Below are 16411 nucleotides of genomic sequence, written 5' to 3' on the forward strand. Positions count from 1 at the left end.
CCAGAGTTCAGATGCAGGGATTCAGTCCTCTCTGGGGCCATGGCCCTTTCTGCACTGGTCTTTTTTGATCCTCATCCCCCAGAACCCCTGGCAGGGATCAGGAGGAAGCAAGAGGCAGGGAACAGGAAAAGAGAAAACAGGAACGGAGGGAACCAATGCTTTATGTGACAGTCACAGGGTGTCCTCCCACCCAGTGACTCCAGAGGAGAAGGCAGGAGGACTGCAAGTTCAAGGCCAACCTCAGCAACTAAGCAAGACCCAAGACCCTGTCTCAAAATAAACAATAAAAAGGACTGGGGATGTGTTCAGTGGTAAAGCATCGCTGAGTACCAAGATGAAATAAAATAATAAAGAAAAGACCCTTGAGGGGCAGGGACCTTGTCCCATCTACCCCTGGCTTGAGGAATTCTGTATCCCAAAGCCAAATCCAGTTAACTGCACATTGTGGGCACTCAATGATCTAGAGCCAGCGTCCCTTAGGAGAGGGAGTCCAAGTCCCATCATCCTTTGCTTCCAACCCCCTGCCAGGAGAAGCCTCCTGCCCTCTTGGTCATCCCTGGGGTCCTGTGCCAGGGTCTCCACCTCCCCTGTCCCCAGGCTGTTCTGCCCTCAGTATAGCCTCCTTCCCCCGACTCAGAGCACAGTATCCACAGCCCAGTGACCTTCTGGCCTCTCTCCACTCTCCTTTTGAATCAAGTACAACCGTTTTTGAGCACCTACTATGTGGCAGCCCCTCCATATACATCAGCTGTGATTCTCACGACAGTCCACAGCAATGGCGGGGACAGCCCTGTTCTACAGACTGGCATCTGTGACTCAGAGTTCAATAACCTGTCCAAGGTCACACAGCGGGGAAGAGGTGGAGCAGGTTCTGGACCCAGGATTGTGAACTTCCCGTGCCATCCCGCCAGGCACCCAGTCCAGCACTGTGGTCCCTCCCGTCCTCCCGGCCTCTGGCCTTCTCCCAGCTCATCCCTAGGCAGGGCCATGGGGAGCCAGCACCGCCTCCCCGTCCCAGTTCCCGCACACATTCCAGCGCTCCCTGGTCCTCGCTTCCCAGAGAAGCGCGAGGGCTCATTGAGTCTGAGGTGCGGCCACAGGAGACCAGCCTCTGTTGGGGCTCCACGTGGAGCCAGGACTCGGGTTAGCTGTGAGGTGCTGTCCCCGCTCCTCCCTGTGCTCATTGTGCCTGAGGAACTCCCTGCCAGGCTCCTCCCCGTCTGGGGCACCTGCCATCCCCTCTTCCATCACCCTGTCCCCCCAGAGCCCCGCTTCCCGTCGGGACCACCCCTCCCTGCCACCTGAGGCCATTCTGAGTCACACCCCACCGGCTGGGAACAATGCCTCTTGGGCTTGGGGGTGGCCGCTGCTCTCTCTACAGCCCAGAGATGTCCCCAGATTCCCAGGGTCATCAGGAGCATGGCCCACGGGGCCAGAGAAGAGGACTGGACACTGGTTCAAATCCTGGCTCTGCCACTTCCTGGCTGTGCCCTCAACAAGTCATTCAAACTCCCTGTGCCTCTGTGTCCCCTTGTGGGGGGTCAGACGCAGGAGGCAGTGAGTGGCCGTGCACAGGAGGCCGGGTCAGCCTGGCTCCTACTGCCCGCAGCAGAGGCCTCGGATGGACAGAGGCTCATCTCTCCTGGGGACCCACTGGCCCCTCGGCTCACACCCCCAGGACCCCTTCAGGGCTGCTGGACCCTACCTGGGATCTCCAGGCCCCCAGGTCCCCTGCAAAAGGAAGACCCCAGGCCTGGCTGCCTCTTGTTTTCTCTCTAGTTCTTAGACCAGGCGGGGACCTCCACCTCCTCCGCCCTGAAGCCCCTGGGGTCCCCAAGGGGACTCCCTGCAGCAATGGTAAGGAGGACAGGGAGGACGGAAACACAGACAGGAGGTGGTGTGGGGCTGGGGGTCCAGGGAAACCCAGGGTACAGCCGGAGGGTGGGTTCAGGCGTCCCAGTGAGGAAAGGGTTGACGGCTGCCCACTGTGACCAGCCTCACGGGCTCAGCTGGCAGCCCCCCGGCTGGCCTTGGCCCTGCCCTTCACCATCCCACCCTTAGCAGCCCAAGGCCGCAGACTCACTCTCACCCCCTCTGGAAAGGCACCCAAGGGGCAGCTCCCATGCCCCCTGCTCCCAACCCGGGAACCCAGGCTCTGCTGCCCACAGGCCTTAGGGGACCCCCAAGGCTGAGTCAGTGGCCACAGGCTACAAGACACCTCTTTTGGGGACCTACATGTCAGAGCAGGCAAAGCCACACAAGAAATATCGCCAAGCTATGGGGCAGGGCAGGAGCAGCCCGGCCACTGACCAGCCGTCATGAATGGGGACCAGCTCCCGCCTCCCGTTCCCAGTAGGATGGGCTCGTGATGCCCAGGGTGACAACCGCTGGACAGAGGGCCCTCTGGGCGGCCTTCCCTCTCTGTCTCATTCTGTTGCCACTCCCAGGGGTCCTGCAGGCACCTCCCACAAGAACACACCCTCCTCTCAGGATGGCTTCTGGGGGCCCGAAGTGAGACACCCATAAATGCAGAAGCAGGAGAGAGGCCCCCCAACTTCTGTTCTGGGCACCTCTTTCCTCAAGACCAGCGGTCACTCACATGGGCCCTGTGCAGGGCTCTGTCTGTCTGTCCACTGATTCTGTGGCCACTTAGCAGAGCAGGCCTGGTGCTCTGGGGGCCCTGTAGGCCACGCCCCTGTCGGGGTGGGAGCAGCATGCTTTCCCCAGAGCAGAGAACCAGGAATGGCCAGAGGGGGCCATTGGCCTCTCCCGTCAGTGGCACTGGGAGAAGATGCCGGGCCAGCTCTCCTCCCGCCCAGCCTTGCAGAACTTTTCTGGCCAGAGCAAAGGCAAGAAGCAAGAGACCCAGGCCATGCTCAGTGTCCCCTTTGATCCCATGTCCCTGGCTACTGCCTGGGGTTGGCATCCTCCATGAGGAACAAATTCCAGGACCCCATTAGAGCACAGGTGCTGAGGGCCAACCCCCAAGGCCTGTCCTCACCTCAGAGGCTACAGAAGTGAAAGGGAGAGAACATTCCTGAGCCTTGGCACTCCCATGCTAAAGGGTCTGGAGAGACAAGAAATCAGGTAAAGGATAAAGGGTGTTGGAAGGTGACAGGACTGTGGAGAAAAACAAGACAGGGAAGGAGTCTGGGAGGGGTGGTGGGGGCTGGGAGTAGTGCTCTTCTATGCAGGATGGTCAGAGAAGGTCATTCCGAGGTGACATTTGAGCAAGCACCTGAGGGAGCCTTGCAGAGCATGCAGCCAGAGGACACTGCCGTGAAAAGGCCCTGGGGCAGAAGCAGGACTGACACAGTCAAGGAACAGGAATAGGTGGGTGCAGGCAGGAGGAGGGGTGAGGTCAGGGAGGTGGGGGGAGCTGAGGATGCAGATGATGACTTGGGCCTCACAGGTCAGAGGAAGGGCCATGACTTTCTCCCAGTGAGATGGGAGCCACTGTAGGGCTGGAGAAGGGGGATGTGATCTGGCTTCAGTTTCCCAGGCTCACCTGCGGCTGGGGAGAACAGTCTAGAGCGAGCGAGGAAGGCAGGAAACAGGCCCTGGCTGCATTCTCCTGGTGAGGGCAGACAGGGCTCAGCCAGGTGGTAAAGCCAGGAGGGGGCAGCAGGGGGTGGGGCTGAAAGTGCAGGGACACCTGAGCCAACAGGATTTGCCAGTGGTTTGGAGGTAGAGAAGGAGTCGAGGGTGGCTCTGGCCTGAGCAGCTGGCAGATGGAGTGGCCGATGGCTGGCATGGGGGAGGGCCGGCTTTGGGAGAAAGGAGCCCAGTATGGGAACCTTGAATACCCATGAAGAGCCTCATCTCCTCGGAGCTCCTGCGCTGGGGGTACAGGAGGACCAGCCAGACTGGGGCCAGAGCGTTCTTCCAGTCCTGGCCCAGGCCTCCGAGTTACTCTGGGCCTCCCTTGGGCTCCCTGTGAAGTGGGGACAGCTGGTGGGGGAGGCAGGTGCCCTGGGCTGTGTGCACACGAGTGTGAGAGAGAGACAGGGACAAGAACAGGCCTGGGAGGCCATTCTAGCAGAGTCTCGGAGAACAAGAGTAGGAGACCGCCAGCAGGCAAAGACAGAGCCTGACAGGAGCAGGGGCCGTAAAAAACCAAGGGAGGCAGAGGTGGCCTGGAGCAGGGAGGGCAGGAATGGGATGGTGGCCTAGAGGAGCTTGCTAAGAGGACCTACCCAGGGCCTCACCAAGGCCCTCCCTGGGGGTAGAGGCAGCACCTGACTCACACAGGCCATGGAGCCAGGCGCTGGAGGTGGGGGACAGATGTCAGCCCCAGGCCTGGTGGAGGAGAGCCATGGGGTTCAGAGCAGCAGGACCCCGGGGACAAGGGCGCCAGTGTGCACAGGCAGCTCTGTAGCCCCCCGCCTGTTCTCCACCCCCCAGGCCTGCCCTCTCCCCTTCAAAACCTTGGACCCCCAAAGTAGGAGCCCCCTTGGCCAGCGCTCAGCAGTGTGCACCCAACATTGACAGAAGCCAAGCAAACCTGTGAGCTGCTCCATAGGTGTCCCCTACCCATAACAAGACCCCCTTGGGTCCCTTATCACATCCTCTGACCCCGAGTGCCCAGGGGAAGGAGACGCCTCACTAAGGTGCTGGGGCTTAGTAAAGGACTCAGCCAAGCTCTCAGGGGTGCTGGGGGGAGGAGACGGTGGAGAGGGGGTAGGGTCTTAAGCTTACCAGGGCCGCAAGCCAATGATGCCCTCAGGCAGGGATCTCCTGCCCATGATGGCCAAGGCCCCAGAGCGCCAATCAGGGCCACGCTGGCAGCCCACCTCCCACACCTGCAGCCCCTCCAGCCCGCTCCTGCCCAGTGCGGGGGCAGAGCGCCCAGTTCCTCCCCAGCCCCACCCCACCCCTCCCGAGCAGCGGGCAAAGACTCCTCCGCAGTGCCCAGCTCCCCTAGCAGCAGGAGACTGTCCCCAGGAGCAATGCAGCAGAGGGACAGCAGAGAGAAGGGCAGGGAGGGCCAGGCACCCCCACCCCACCCAGAGCCGCTCTTCTGTACTCAACATGAAGACCCTGGGGACGCGCAGAAGGGTCCTTTTGGGGACCTGGGGTGAGAAGAGTCCGCTCGGTTTGCGGGGAGAGCAGAGGGGGAGGGGCTGAGCTTGGAGCAGGAGAAGGTGCCTCTTGCCTGAGTAGGGGGCTCAAGTCCAGTGCCAAGACCATCCAGGGTCACCTGAGAGGGTGGTCAGACCATCCAGGGTCACCTGTCCAGGGTGGGAGGTGAGTCTATTTGTTCCAAATGTCCAGAACCTAGCAGAGCCCTGAGTGGGGGTGGGTGACCACTTCTCCCTGCTCCTGCCCTCGTCCCTGGGGAAGGGTGGCACTGTGGGTCCTGGAGGTTCCAGCCCTTCTCCGCCCTTGGCCCTCGGGGCAGGGTGGGGGGCATGTCTACAAAATCAGGACCTGTGGCTGTGGTGGAAAGGCGACAGGGACAGTCCTCCTGGTAAGGGAAGACCCAGGTCCTGACCAGAGCCTCTCCAGATGCTGGTTGTGTCCCAAGCCCACTCCCCAGCAGGTCACTGGCCCCTGTACCTCCCACCCGCTCGCTTCCTACCAGGTGCCGCTGGCAGGAGGACAGGGACAGCCCGGGTCCCCACTCTCCGCGCAGCCCCTTCAGCACGCTAATGCCTACCTGAGCAGGTCCGGGCACCAAGCCTGCGGCAGGCGGGACCTTACTGCCCCGGCTGGGTCGGGCCAGGGCCGGAGGAGCTGGCCGTCCTCCTTCTGCTCCGTGGTGGCCGGCGGGGAGGGGGCCTGGCGCCGGGCTGGGGGCTCTGTCCTCCAGGGTCCCCTCCGCCGCTCGCTCGGGAAGGCAGCAGCGCCAGAACTGCAGGAGCCAGCTCCCCGCCCCCCACCGCCGCCTCCTCCCCGCTCCCTCCTCCCGACCCGCCTCCTTCTCCAGCCACCCACCTCCTTCTGCTCGTTTCTATGGCAACTGGGCAATGCTCCGCAGCGACAACCTCCCTCCGGTGTACGCCAGGGGACGCCCGCCCTCCGCACCGCGCGGCGTCTACAGGGGCGCACACACCTCCCTTTACAGACAGGCTGGCGGGGACGCGGCTCGCCGCCCTTTCCAACATCCCTACCCCCAAGAGATCCTGGCTCCCAACTTCCCTCCCGGACGGCACCTTTTCATGCACTCCCTTTGGGTGCTTAAAATCTTAGGGCATGCTGCTCTGTAAAACACTGCTATTTTCTTAATTATTTATTCTCTCATTCAGTTATTTTGAGTCTTTTTTATTCTAAGCCAGGCTGACTGTGACATGCCCATCTATAATTTCATACCCATTTTACAGATTGGCTCTGAGGCCCACAGCAGTAAAACGTCCAGGGTGTTTGAACACTCGGGGTTCCTCAGGACTGGCCACTGCAGGCCCTGAGGCCTTGTGATCGCAACTCTGATGCTCCTCCCACAGGACAGGGCTGCCACACATCCCTCAGAGCCCACATCTGGGCTTGCACTGCTCATGTGTGTCGGTGCCTGTGTGCACCCCACAACACACTTGCAGATACAAACGCCATTACACGTATTTGCACACATGCATTTCCAGTCTGTGTGTCTACCTACACGTGTGCACATAGCACACATACACGTGTAGCACTAACATCCACACACACAGATCTTTAAGACTCCCCCCCCACACACACACACACATCTACAGGCATCAGAAAAAATGCACACAGTTGCACACACACACGCCCTTGGGAGGGATCCATAGGAGTAAAGTGTCCTGTGGCTTCCATCTTCCCAGAAGAGGATTTGACTGTCAGCTCCACCCACCCTGGATCAGGCGCTAATCTGCCCAGTGCAGTGTCTCAGGCTGCTACTGGTGAGGGAACTGGGGGGAGTGGAGAAGGGCTCCACCATGACCCCCATTCTGAAAATCCTCCTTCTGCTCCAAACTAGATCCTGCTTAGAGCCCCACACCCAGCCTAGGGGACTCACACAGATCCCCTCCACCTCCTTCATCGCTGGCCAGTCCTGGCACTTGAAGTTATGACGGCGTAGAGTGAAACAGCGCCTCTCCCTCTTCAGAGGGAATTCTGGAATTTAGACAGCCCTGCTATTCCCTCAGGAGGGACAACATATACCAGGGGGGAGAGCGGCAGGAGACTTGAGATGGGACTGGGATCCAGAGCGAACAGAAGGACCCAGTCCAGCACCACCTGGGGTCCTCAGGCAAGGGGCAATGCAACCCCTGTGCCCCAGGGCAATTCTAAGGACACCGCCACCCCCAGAGAGGGCAGATACTGCAGAACAGAACCAGAAACTCTCCGAACATGAAGCCAAAGCGTGCCTCTGAATAAAAATGATAGTCTCATCCATATTCATCACATCTAAGATCCTTCTCAATCATAAGATTGCTGCCAATTAAACTAAGACAGCCGTGCACTGCAAGAAGCATCCCAATATTGGAGATGGCAAAATGGAAGGGGGACATCATCTTGGAATAGATGAAGTAGGGAGTTTCGTTCATTCAACAAGTGCTGACTTGGCACCGCTGTGTGCCAGGAACTGTTCTAGGTGCTGAGATGCAGAGTACCAACACAAAGCCCGGCCTCAGGGGCTGGGGTACAGCTCAGTTGGTAGAGTGCTTGCTTCGCATGCACAAGGGCCTGGGTTCCATCCCCAGCATCACACACACTCACAAAAAAGCCCTGCCTTTGGAGGGGAGTTACTGAACACTGTCTCAGTTCCTGGCCTCTCCTGCAGTCACAGCAGCTCAACATGGTAAGGTCACTGGACTGACTAGAAACAGGCTTAGAGATGGATCAGTCATCCCTGGTGAGGGAGTCAGTAAAGACCTGGGCTGGGATTTGAACCCTCGGCCTGACAAGCCTTTTCCATGTGCCACAGAAATTCCATTAAGAAAGACCTCATGGGAAACATGGCCATAGCCACTAGTTTCTTAAAGTTTCACTCAAATTAACTTCTTATCCTTGGATCAAAGGCAGGATAGGCTTTTTTTTTTTTTTTTTTTTTTTTTTTTTTGTGGTGCTGGGGATTGAACCCAGGGCCTTGTGCATTCAAGCTCACCAACTGAGCTCTATCCCCAGCCCTCAGAATAGGCTTGTTTGTACTTAAAAGTACCAGTCAAGTTGTGGGAATGAAGACCCCCGCAAATGACATCAGAGATGACTTCTAGCCTTGAGAAAAGACTAACACCAGTTGTCCCCAGGTCTGTGGGTGCACAGCCAGGTTCAGGAAGAACCCAGGACAGGATGGTGGGGAGGCCAGGCTTCCTGGGCAGGGAGGAGGCCTCAGCCTGGGTGGGGAGGAACTGAGTCCCCAGGTGCTGTAACAGAGCCTGTGGCCCACCTGCTGACCCCGGCCCTGGATCATCTTTCTCCTAAAGAATGGGCTCCTCTGGGGACACCAAAGATAGCCCACCCCAGTGAGCCTGGCCCAGTCCCATCTGCCATCTGGCAGAGCCAGAGTCCTGTCCTTCCACTCTGGGATTCTAGAAAGACCCCATGGGAGAAGCTGACCCCTTCTGCCACCCTCTCCTTCCTCAGCCCAGAGAGCATCCACCCCCACGGGCAGCCTAAGCCGGCCCCATCTGCTGCTGGGAAGGCCCTGAGTCACCCACCTGCAGCCCTCTGCTCCCCCACCTGCAGGCCAAGGGACAGCTCCTGCCCCATGCCTCACCTCAGCCCCTCTTTGTGCAGCTTAGTCATGCCCAGTCTCACAGTGGGATTGGCCCACACAGGAGAAAGGTGTCAGGCCCAGGCCACCGAGCAGCTGCCCTCTTGCCTGCCAGCTCCTCTTTGCCTAACCCCCAAATTCACTGCCCTCCCCCATCTCAGCACAGCTATCCACGTGCTCCCCACCACCAGGGCAAATGCAATCAGGGCTCATTAGATGCTGCTTTGCATCCTATTTGCATAATGTTCCCATGACTGTCAAAATGCCAGAGTCCTCCCCAACCCCTACCCATGCATGACGGGTGGGACTGGCCAGCTCTGGGCAAATAAAATGGACAGGGCTCCCCTGAGGGTCTCAAAGGGAGCTGAGCAGATGGGTGCCGGGGACGGGCAACTCAGAAAGAGAAAATGTCAAGTGGCCCTACAGGACCCAGAATCGGCCAGGGATCCTCACAGAGCATCTGCTAAGTCCCGGCAGCACGCATAGAGCTTTCTACTCCACTGTTTCACAGTGAATCGTTATATGGTTGTGGAGACTGAGGCTCAGGACAGTTAAGGCCTTGACACTCAAAGCTTGGGTCCAAGGCTGGGCACATGGCTTCGTGTTAGAGTTCATGTTTAAGTGTGCACGAGGCCCCTGGTTCCATCCAGGGCCAGTACTGCAAAATAGACAAACAAGCCAGCAAGAACCCGGATCTAAGGAACAGCAGTTTGGCATCACCTGTTATCTGGTAAGAAATGCAGACTCTCTGGTCCCACCCCAGATATCCTGCATCAGAATCTTCATGTTCACAAGATCCCCAGAGACAGGTGTATGAGAAGTACCAGGCTGATGGACGGATGGGTAGATGAATGGATGGCAGGTGGAGTAAGCTAGACAAAGAGGTCTTAAATGAGGCAAGGTAGTCAAGAGGAAGGAGGGAGCCAGAGGATTACATGCCTGTAATCCCAGTGACCACGGAGGCTGAGGCAAGAAGATGGCAAGTTCAAGGCCAGCCTAGGCAACTTATCGAGATCCTGTCTCAAAAAGTAAATAAAAAGGGCTGGGGTGTGGCTCAGTGGTGGAGCAACCCTGGATTCAATCCCAGAATACACCCCCAAAAAAGAAAGAAGGCAGGGGCTAGATCCTGTAGAGCCCATGGCGAGGACTCTAAATTTGATTCTAAGTGTAAAGGGAAGTCACTGGTATTTTATTTTTAAGTTCATTGGAAGGGCTTAATAGCAGAATGGAGATAGGAAAGGGAAAGTCGGTGCACTTGAAGTCGAACGGTAGAAATTACCCAAGTCAGAACAATAGGCAGAAAATGGACCAAGTGTGGGGGAGAACAAAGCCTCAGGAACCCGTGGGACTGTAACAAAAGACCTGACATCCATGTTTTCAGAGTCCAAGAAGCAGAAGAGAAAGAGTGGGGACTAGAAAAGTATCAAAGAAATAGTGGCTAAAAAAGTATATTCTAAATTTGGCAAAAGATAAACAATGGATGTAAGAAGTGACAAGGAAACAATCTGTAAGCAGAGAGAAATAAAGAGAGAAATGACACCTTATCTAAAAGGGTAAAATGAACGACAGCGGATTTCTCACCAGAAACAATGGCAGCCAGGAAGCAGTGGCCGACCCAGGACCCTGTATCCAGGGGAAATATCTCAGCCATGCACAGGCACCCAGGTGCTCCCAGAGGAAGGTTGCAAGATAATGGTCTTCAGCAGATTTTAGAATGGCTGAAGGGAGTTCTTGGAACAGAAAGGAAACGATGAAAGAAGGAATCTCAGAGCATGAGGGGAGTGGAGAACAACAGAAAGAGTAAAAATGAGGGCAAATAGAGATCTATGTTATGTTTGAGGATTGAAGCAAAAACGAGGATGTGGTCAGATGCAGAGGGAATAGTCAAGACAATTAGATTTAAATAGGGAGGATACAGGGGCTTAGAGTGTGGGTGAGTCTCTACACTTCACTTGAACTGGTAAAATGTTGACACCAATAGACAGATGGACGGATGGATGGGTGGGTGGATAGATGGACAGACAGATGGACTGATGGTCAAACTCATGGATGGATGGGTATAAAGACATACAGATATAGGTAAATATATATGGTAACACCTAGAGTAACTACCAAGAAGTTTATACACACACACACACACACACACACACACACACACACAAACTACAGATAAATCAAGAATAGGCCAATCTACTTTTTAGTGATTAAGGTCAGAACAGCAGTTGCTTCCAGGGGTCCCAATAGGAGGGAGCATCCCTCTGGCCACTGGAAATGTCTTCTATCCTACTTCAATTTAAAAATATATGTAAACTTATGTTATATTTCAATTAAAAACAAAACAAACGGCTACAGGTGTATCTCAGTGTCAGAGCCCTTGCCTAGAATGTGTGAGGCCTGGTTCCAACCCCAGCACCACAACAAACAAAAATAAACAACAAAACCAAAAACCAAAGAGGCTCTTGTATCAGTCCCAGTGAACCAGAGCGGGGAGACAGCAAAGGCTGGGAGCCAGGCACCTGCTAGAGGTGGAGCGGCAGGACTTGCTGTGGTTTGGAGGGACTGTCCCCACACCACCAGCCACAGGACAGCCCTAGTCCACTTCCTCACCTCTGGTACCTCAGGGAACCAAGTTGGGCCAAGATGCCAGAATCACAGTCCCATAGGGTCACAGGTCAGCACCAGGCAGGCTGCAGTGTCCTGGGCCAGCTCCAGCACAGCCGGCAGGGCTAGCAGTGACCTGTCCAGCTAACGAGCAAACAGATTCTCAGCGTGACGTCACTGCCGTGGGAACATGTGTGCCATGGTAAGCTCTGTGCTTCCTCAGGGAGGTTGAGGCAAGGGGACCTTTTTTGAGATGTGTGTATGGTGCTGGGGACTGAGCCCAGGGCCTTGGGCACGCTAAGCAAGTGTTCTGCCACTGAGCGACATTCCAAGCTCAAGGGGGATGTTTTTAAAGGCAAGAAGAGAGAGATTACATCAGATATTTTGAAACAGTATTCCTTGGCCAGAGGATTATAACACGGGTGGTGGCGGTCTGAGGCTGAACAGTCAGCTGTTGGGTGGACGTCTTTGCAGCGTATTTTGTGTGTGAAGTTGTCGTTCTGGCAGAGTCTGTGGCTAGCCCTGTTACCAGGCACACAGGCATGTGATCCCTCCCTTTGGAACCTCCCAGCTTTATCTATGATTGTTTTGTTTTGTTTTGTTTTGGGTAGTACTGGGATGGAACCCAAGGGCCCTTGACCACTGAGCCTCATCCCCAGCCTCTTTTATATTTTGTTTCATTAGGGTCTCACTAAGTTACTCAGGGGCTTGCTAATTTGCTGAGGCTGGCTTTGAACTCTTGATCCTCCTGCCTCAGTGTCCCAAGCCACAGTAATGCCACTTTGACTCTCACAACTCTTGCAACTCGTAGCTCCTCATTTCTGTCTACCAGTTCCAATTCACGAGCACTTTCTCCCCCTTAATCCCTAGCCTCTGTCCTTAGCTCTTTATTACATACAAGGACATGGAGTCAGAAAGAAGCAGAGACACGTCCAAAGACGTAAGCTCATGGCTACTCGAATCAGGCCTCTGGATTCCAAATGCAGCGCCTCTTCCAGGACTCCACGGGCTTTAGGAACACCAGGACCTCCCGGAGGTTTGCTCAAAGTATAAATTCCAGATTCAGCAGGGTTATCAGTCGTCTGCTGCTGATTAATGAAGCTCCCAGAGTTTATGACTTCAAGCAGCAATGATTTATTATATTTTATTCTATGTTGCCTGAGCTCCGTTGGATGGTTCTGCTCTTGCCTGGCCTCAACTGAAAAGTCCAAGGCGGCTTCTTTATTCACACACATGACTGACCCCCAGCTGGGGCGGCAGGCATACCGGCTGGGTGCCTGTCCTTGTCGCTCTCCCTCCCTCTCCTGTTCTCCCTTTCTCCATCACAGTCTCTCCAGCAGGGTAGCTGGACCCGCTCAGATGGTAGCTCAGGGCCAAAATGACACATGCAAGCCCTTCTCCAGGAATCCTCAGGTTTTCTGGTGCCCCCATTGGCTGGAAGAACTCGCGTGGCCACACCCAGGTGGGAGGAGCTACACCAGGGCGTGAAGTCTGGAGAGGCTGTGGGCCCAGGGAGGGTTGGAAGCACTAAGTACTCATCCACCCCGGGTCTGGGGGGGGTCCCAAGAATTTGCATTTTTTATAACCTTTCCCCATCGTGATGCCCGTGCCGGCTACCCTACAGGATGGCCATCAGAGAGACTGTTCCCCTGTTCTGGATCACGCCATGGACACCATCACCATCACCATCCTGGGAAGCCGGCGCACGTGGAGCAGGCAGACAGACAGACAGGCGGACAGACAGACAGACACACACACACACACACACTCATACCGTCCAGATACTGGATTTTTTTTTTAATTTTTATTTTACTTATTATTTATTTATTTTTTGCTGGGGAGCAGTTTGAACCCAGGACTGAGGCCTGCTGGGCCTGGACTCTACCCCGAGCCTCCTGCCCACACACTGGTTTCTTACCCAGGCCTGGGCTCTGACTTTCAGCCCTGTCTCTGTCCACCTAAGTTGCTTTCCTCTGGGTGTCAGTTTGAAACTAAGCGAGTTGGGCAGATGAGCAAGTTCTAACCTCTTCACCACCGAGGGACTCTATGTATTTCTTCACACAGGAACCCCAGGTCTTGGAAGATTTCTGCCTACCAAATAACCTGCATGCTAAGTAGTTTTTTTAAAAACTGGAAAACAAACAATATTTTTGTTGTTGTTGTTGCCATATTGGAGATCGAATCCAAGAGCGCTCTACCACTGAGCTACATCCTCCAACCTTTTAATTTTTTACCGTAGACAGAGTCTCATTAAGTTGCCAAGCTGGCCTCAAACTTGCAATCCTCCAGCCTCAGCCTCCAAGTTGCTGAAGTTACAGGTGTGTGCCACCATTCCCAGCAAATGACTCTTCACTCAATTAATTACAGGATAGAGTTTCCGGGAAGCCTAGGATAACCAATGTTTCCACACTGAATCGAGAAAGTTTCCATCAAAGCAAAAAGTCTGAGTTTCTACATAGATTTGACTGCCCCAGCTTGGAAAATATTGAATTTGGATACAAATTTTTGCAAAATTCAAAATACTGAGCCCCTCTCTGGAGCTTAGGGGACCTCCTACTGAGACTGACAGGACACATCATCCTCTAAATCACAGTTCATCCAGCTCTCCATATCCTGTGTGCTGAGCCCCTCTTGAGGCCCCCCTGGGCCAGGAGACTGCCAGGGGCCATCGGGAAAGGCTGCGTGGCCCATTATAGAAGCCCCTCGTGTAATGGGACTATTTAAATTTAATCAAAATTGAATAAAATTGGAAATTCAGTTTTAAAAAAATCAATTCCTCAGTTTCATTAGCCAAATTCCATGTGCCCAATAGCTGGTGGCCACTAACAGAACAGCACTGATGTAGAACATTGCCACCGTCCCAGGAAGTGCCAATGGACAGTTCTAGAAGGTGTAGTTGAAAAATACCAATGTAGACATACCCCAAAGGCAGGTCCTGCATATCCCATTCTAGTCCTGTGGCTGCCTTTCTTGGAGGAAAAAAAAAAAAGCCCAAACGGTGCAAAGTCACACTTAGGGAAGCAGCCCACCTTTCAGATCATGCACTATATTTAGAGAGATGATTAAGCTCTTGATAAAACAGCATTAGCAATAATACTTAAGAGTCAGCCAAACTCGACTCCTGCCAGGGCCCGGCTCCCCCTCAGGACTCAAGGCCGAGGGGTGAGGGCTGGGCTCGGCCTCATCCCCACACTCAGAGGCCTCGGACCTGCAAGTCCCGTGCTTAGATTTCGTGCTATTTCTGTGTCTATTTCCAAAGAAAGAGCTCACCGAGCAAGAAAGAGCTCACGGTGCAGCAGATGGTGGGGATGCCTGGTCAACGTGGAAGTTTGGGTGGCAGGCTCTGTTGGGGCCTCACAGCCATCCCCCTTGCCCTGGTTAACCAGGGTCCTGGTTGATACAGACGGGACGTGGGGGGCCCCCCTGGAATGCCAGCTACTCAGGAGGCAGAGGAAAGGCCATCGCCAGCTCAAAGCCAGCCTGGGCAACTAGCAAGACCCTGTCTCCAAATAAAAATTTAAAACTGGGCTCAGATTGCAAATTGGTGCAGCCATTGTGGAAAGCCGTATGGAGATTTCTTGGAAAATTGGGAAGGGAACCACCATTTGACCCAGCTATCCTTCTCTTCGGTCTATACCCAAAGGACTTAAAAACAGCATACTACAGGGACACAGCCACATCAATGTTTATAGCAGCACAATTCACAATAGCTAAACTGTGGAGCCAACCTAGATGCCCTTCAGCAGATGAATGGACTAAAAAATGTGGCATACATATACAGTGGAATATTATTCAGCAATAAAACAGAATAAAATCATGGCATTTGCAGGTAAATTGATGGAGTTGGAGAACATTATGCTAAGTGAAGTTACCCAATCCCAAAAAACAAGTGCCGAATGTTTTCTTTGCTATAAGGAGGCTGACTCACAGTGAGATAGGGAGCGGGAGCATGGGAGAAATAGCTGAACTCTAGATAGGGCAGAGGGGTGGGAGGGGAAGGGAGGGGGCAGGGCGTAATTAATGATGGTGGAATGTGATGATCACTATTATCCAAAGTACAGGTATGAAGACACGAATTGGTGTGAACATACTATGTATACAACCAGAGATATGAAAAAAAAATGGGGCTCTATATATGTAATAAGAATTGTAATGGGGTTGGGGTTGTGGCTCAGTGGTAGAGCGCTCACCTAGCACGTGCGAGGCCCTGGGTTCGATCCTCAGCACGACATAAAAATAAATAAATAAAACAAAGGTATTGTGTCCAACTACAACTAAAAAATAAATATTTAAAAAAATATTTGTGGGGCTGGGGATGTGGCTCAAGCAGTAGTGTGCTCGCCTGGCATGCATGCGGCTCGGGTTCGATCCTCAGCACCACATACAAAACAAAGATGTTGTGTCCGCCGATAACTAAAAAAAAATAAATATTAAAAAAAAATTTTTTTAAAGTATTTGTAATGCATTCCACTGTGATATACAAAAAAAAATTAAAATAAAGACAGACAAATAAATAGATAGATAGATAGATAGATAAATAAATAAGGTTGGGCTGGGTGTAGCTCACTGGTAGAGCACCTATCTAGCATGCATGAGGCCCTGGGTTGGCTCCCCAGTACTGAAAAAAAAAAGGTAACTCAGGCCAGGCACGGTGACGGACACCTGTAATCCCAGCGAGTTCAAAACCAGCCTCAGCAACTTAGGGAGGCCCTAAACTACTCAGAGAGACCCTGCCTCTAAATAAAATATATTTAAAAAAGGCTAGAGACGTGGCTCGGCGGTTAAGCACCCCTGGGTTCAATCTCTGGTACCTAAAAAAAAAGGTAACTCAAGGTGGGGATGCAGATCAGTGGCAGAGCATGGACTTAGCATGTGCCACGCCCTGGGTTGAATCCCCAGCAAACACACACACACAAAAGGCTCATGGGAAATAAACCAGGGTTTCTTAACTTGGACACCATGACTCTTGGACTGGCTGCTGCTTCGCTGTGGGCTGTCCTGTACGTCACGGGTGTTTAGCAGCATTAGCCTCAATTCACTGATAGAAGCAACACCCACCCCCAGTCGGCAGACGTGCCAAAAAAGTAAACAGACATTGAAATCAGCTGGAGGACTTGTTAAAACACAGATTGCTGG

The 16411-nt window shown here is 53.9% G+C and overlaps 1 protein-coding gene across 2 annotated transcripts in view; it reads right to left on the reverse strand.

Annotated features, from left to right (window-relative positions):
- The window catches only part of Pacsin1 (protein kinase C and casein kinase substrate in neurons 1), a 49615-nt gene that overhangs the window by 11966 nt on the left and 21238 nt on the right, over positions 1-16411 (reverse strand). Inside the window, exon 1 of one of the 2 annotated variants that reach the window (XM_076857711.1) lies at positions 5660-5724. The exons of the other annotated variant lie outside the window; for it this stretch is intronic. The gene's annotated coding sequence lies outside the window, so the exon portion shown is untranslated. Of the gene's footprint in view, positions 1-5659; positions 5725-16411 lie in introns of those variants that run through there. 2 annotated transcript variants of the gene reach the window in all.

Source organism: Callospermophilus lateralis, chromosome 6, assembly GCF_048772815.1.
Source record: "Callospermophilus lateralis isolate mCalLat2 chromosome 6, mCalLat2.hap1, whole genome shotgun sequence".
Taxonomy (NCBI): Eukaryota; Metazoa; Chordata; class Mammalia; order Rodentia; family Sciuridae; genus Callospermophilus; species Callospermophilus lateralis.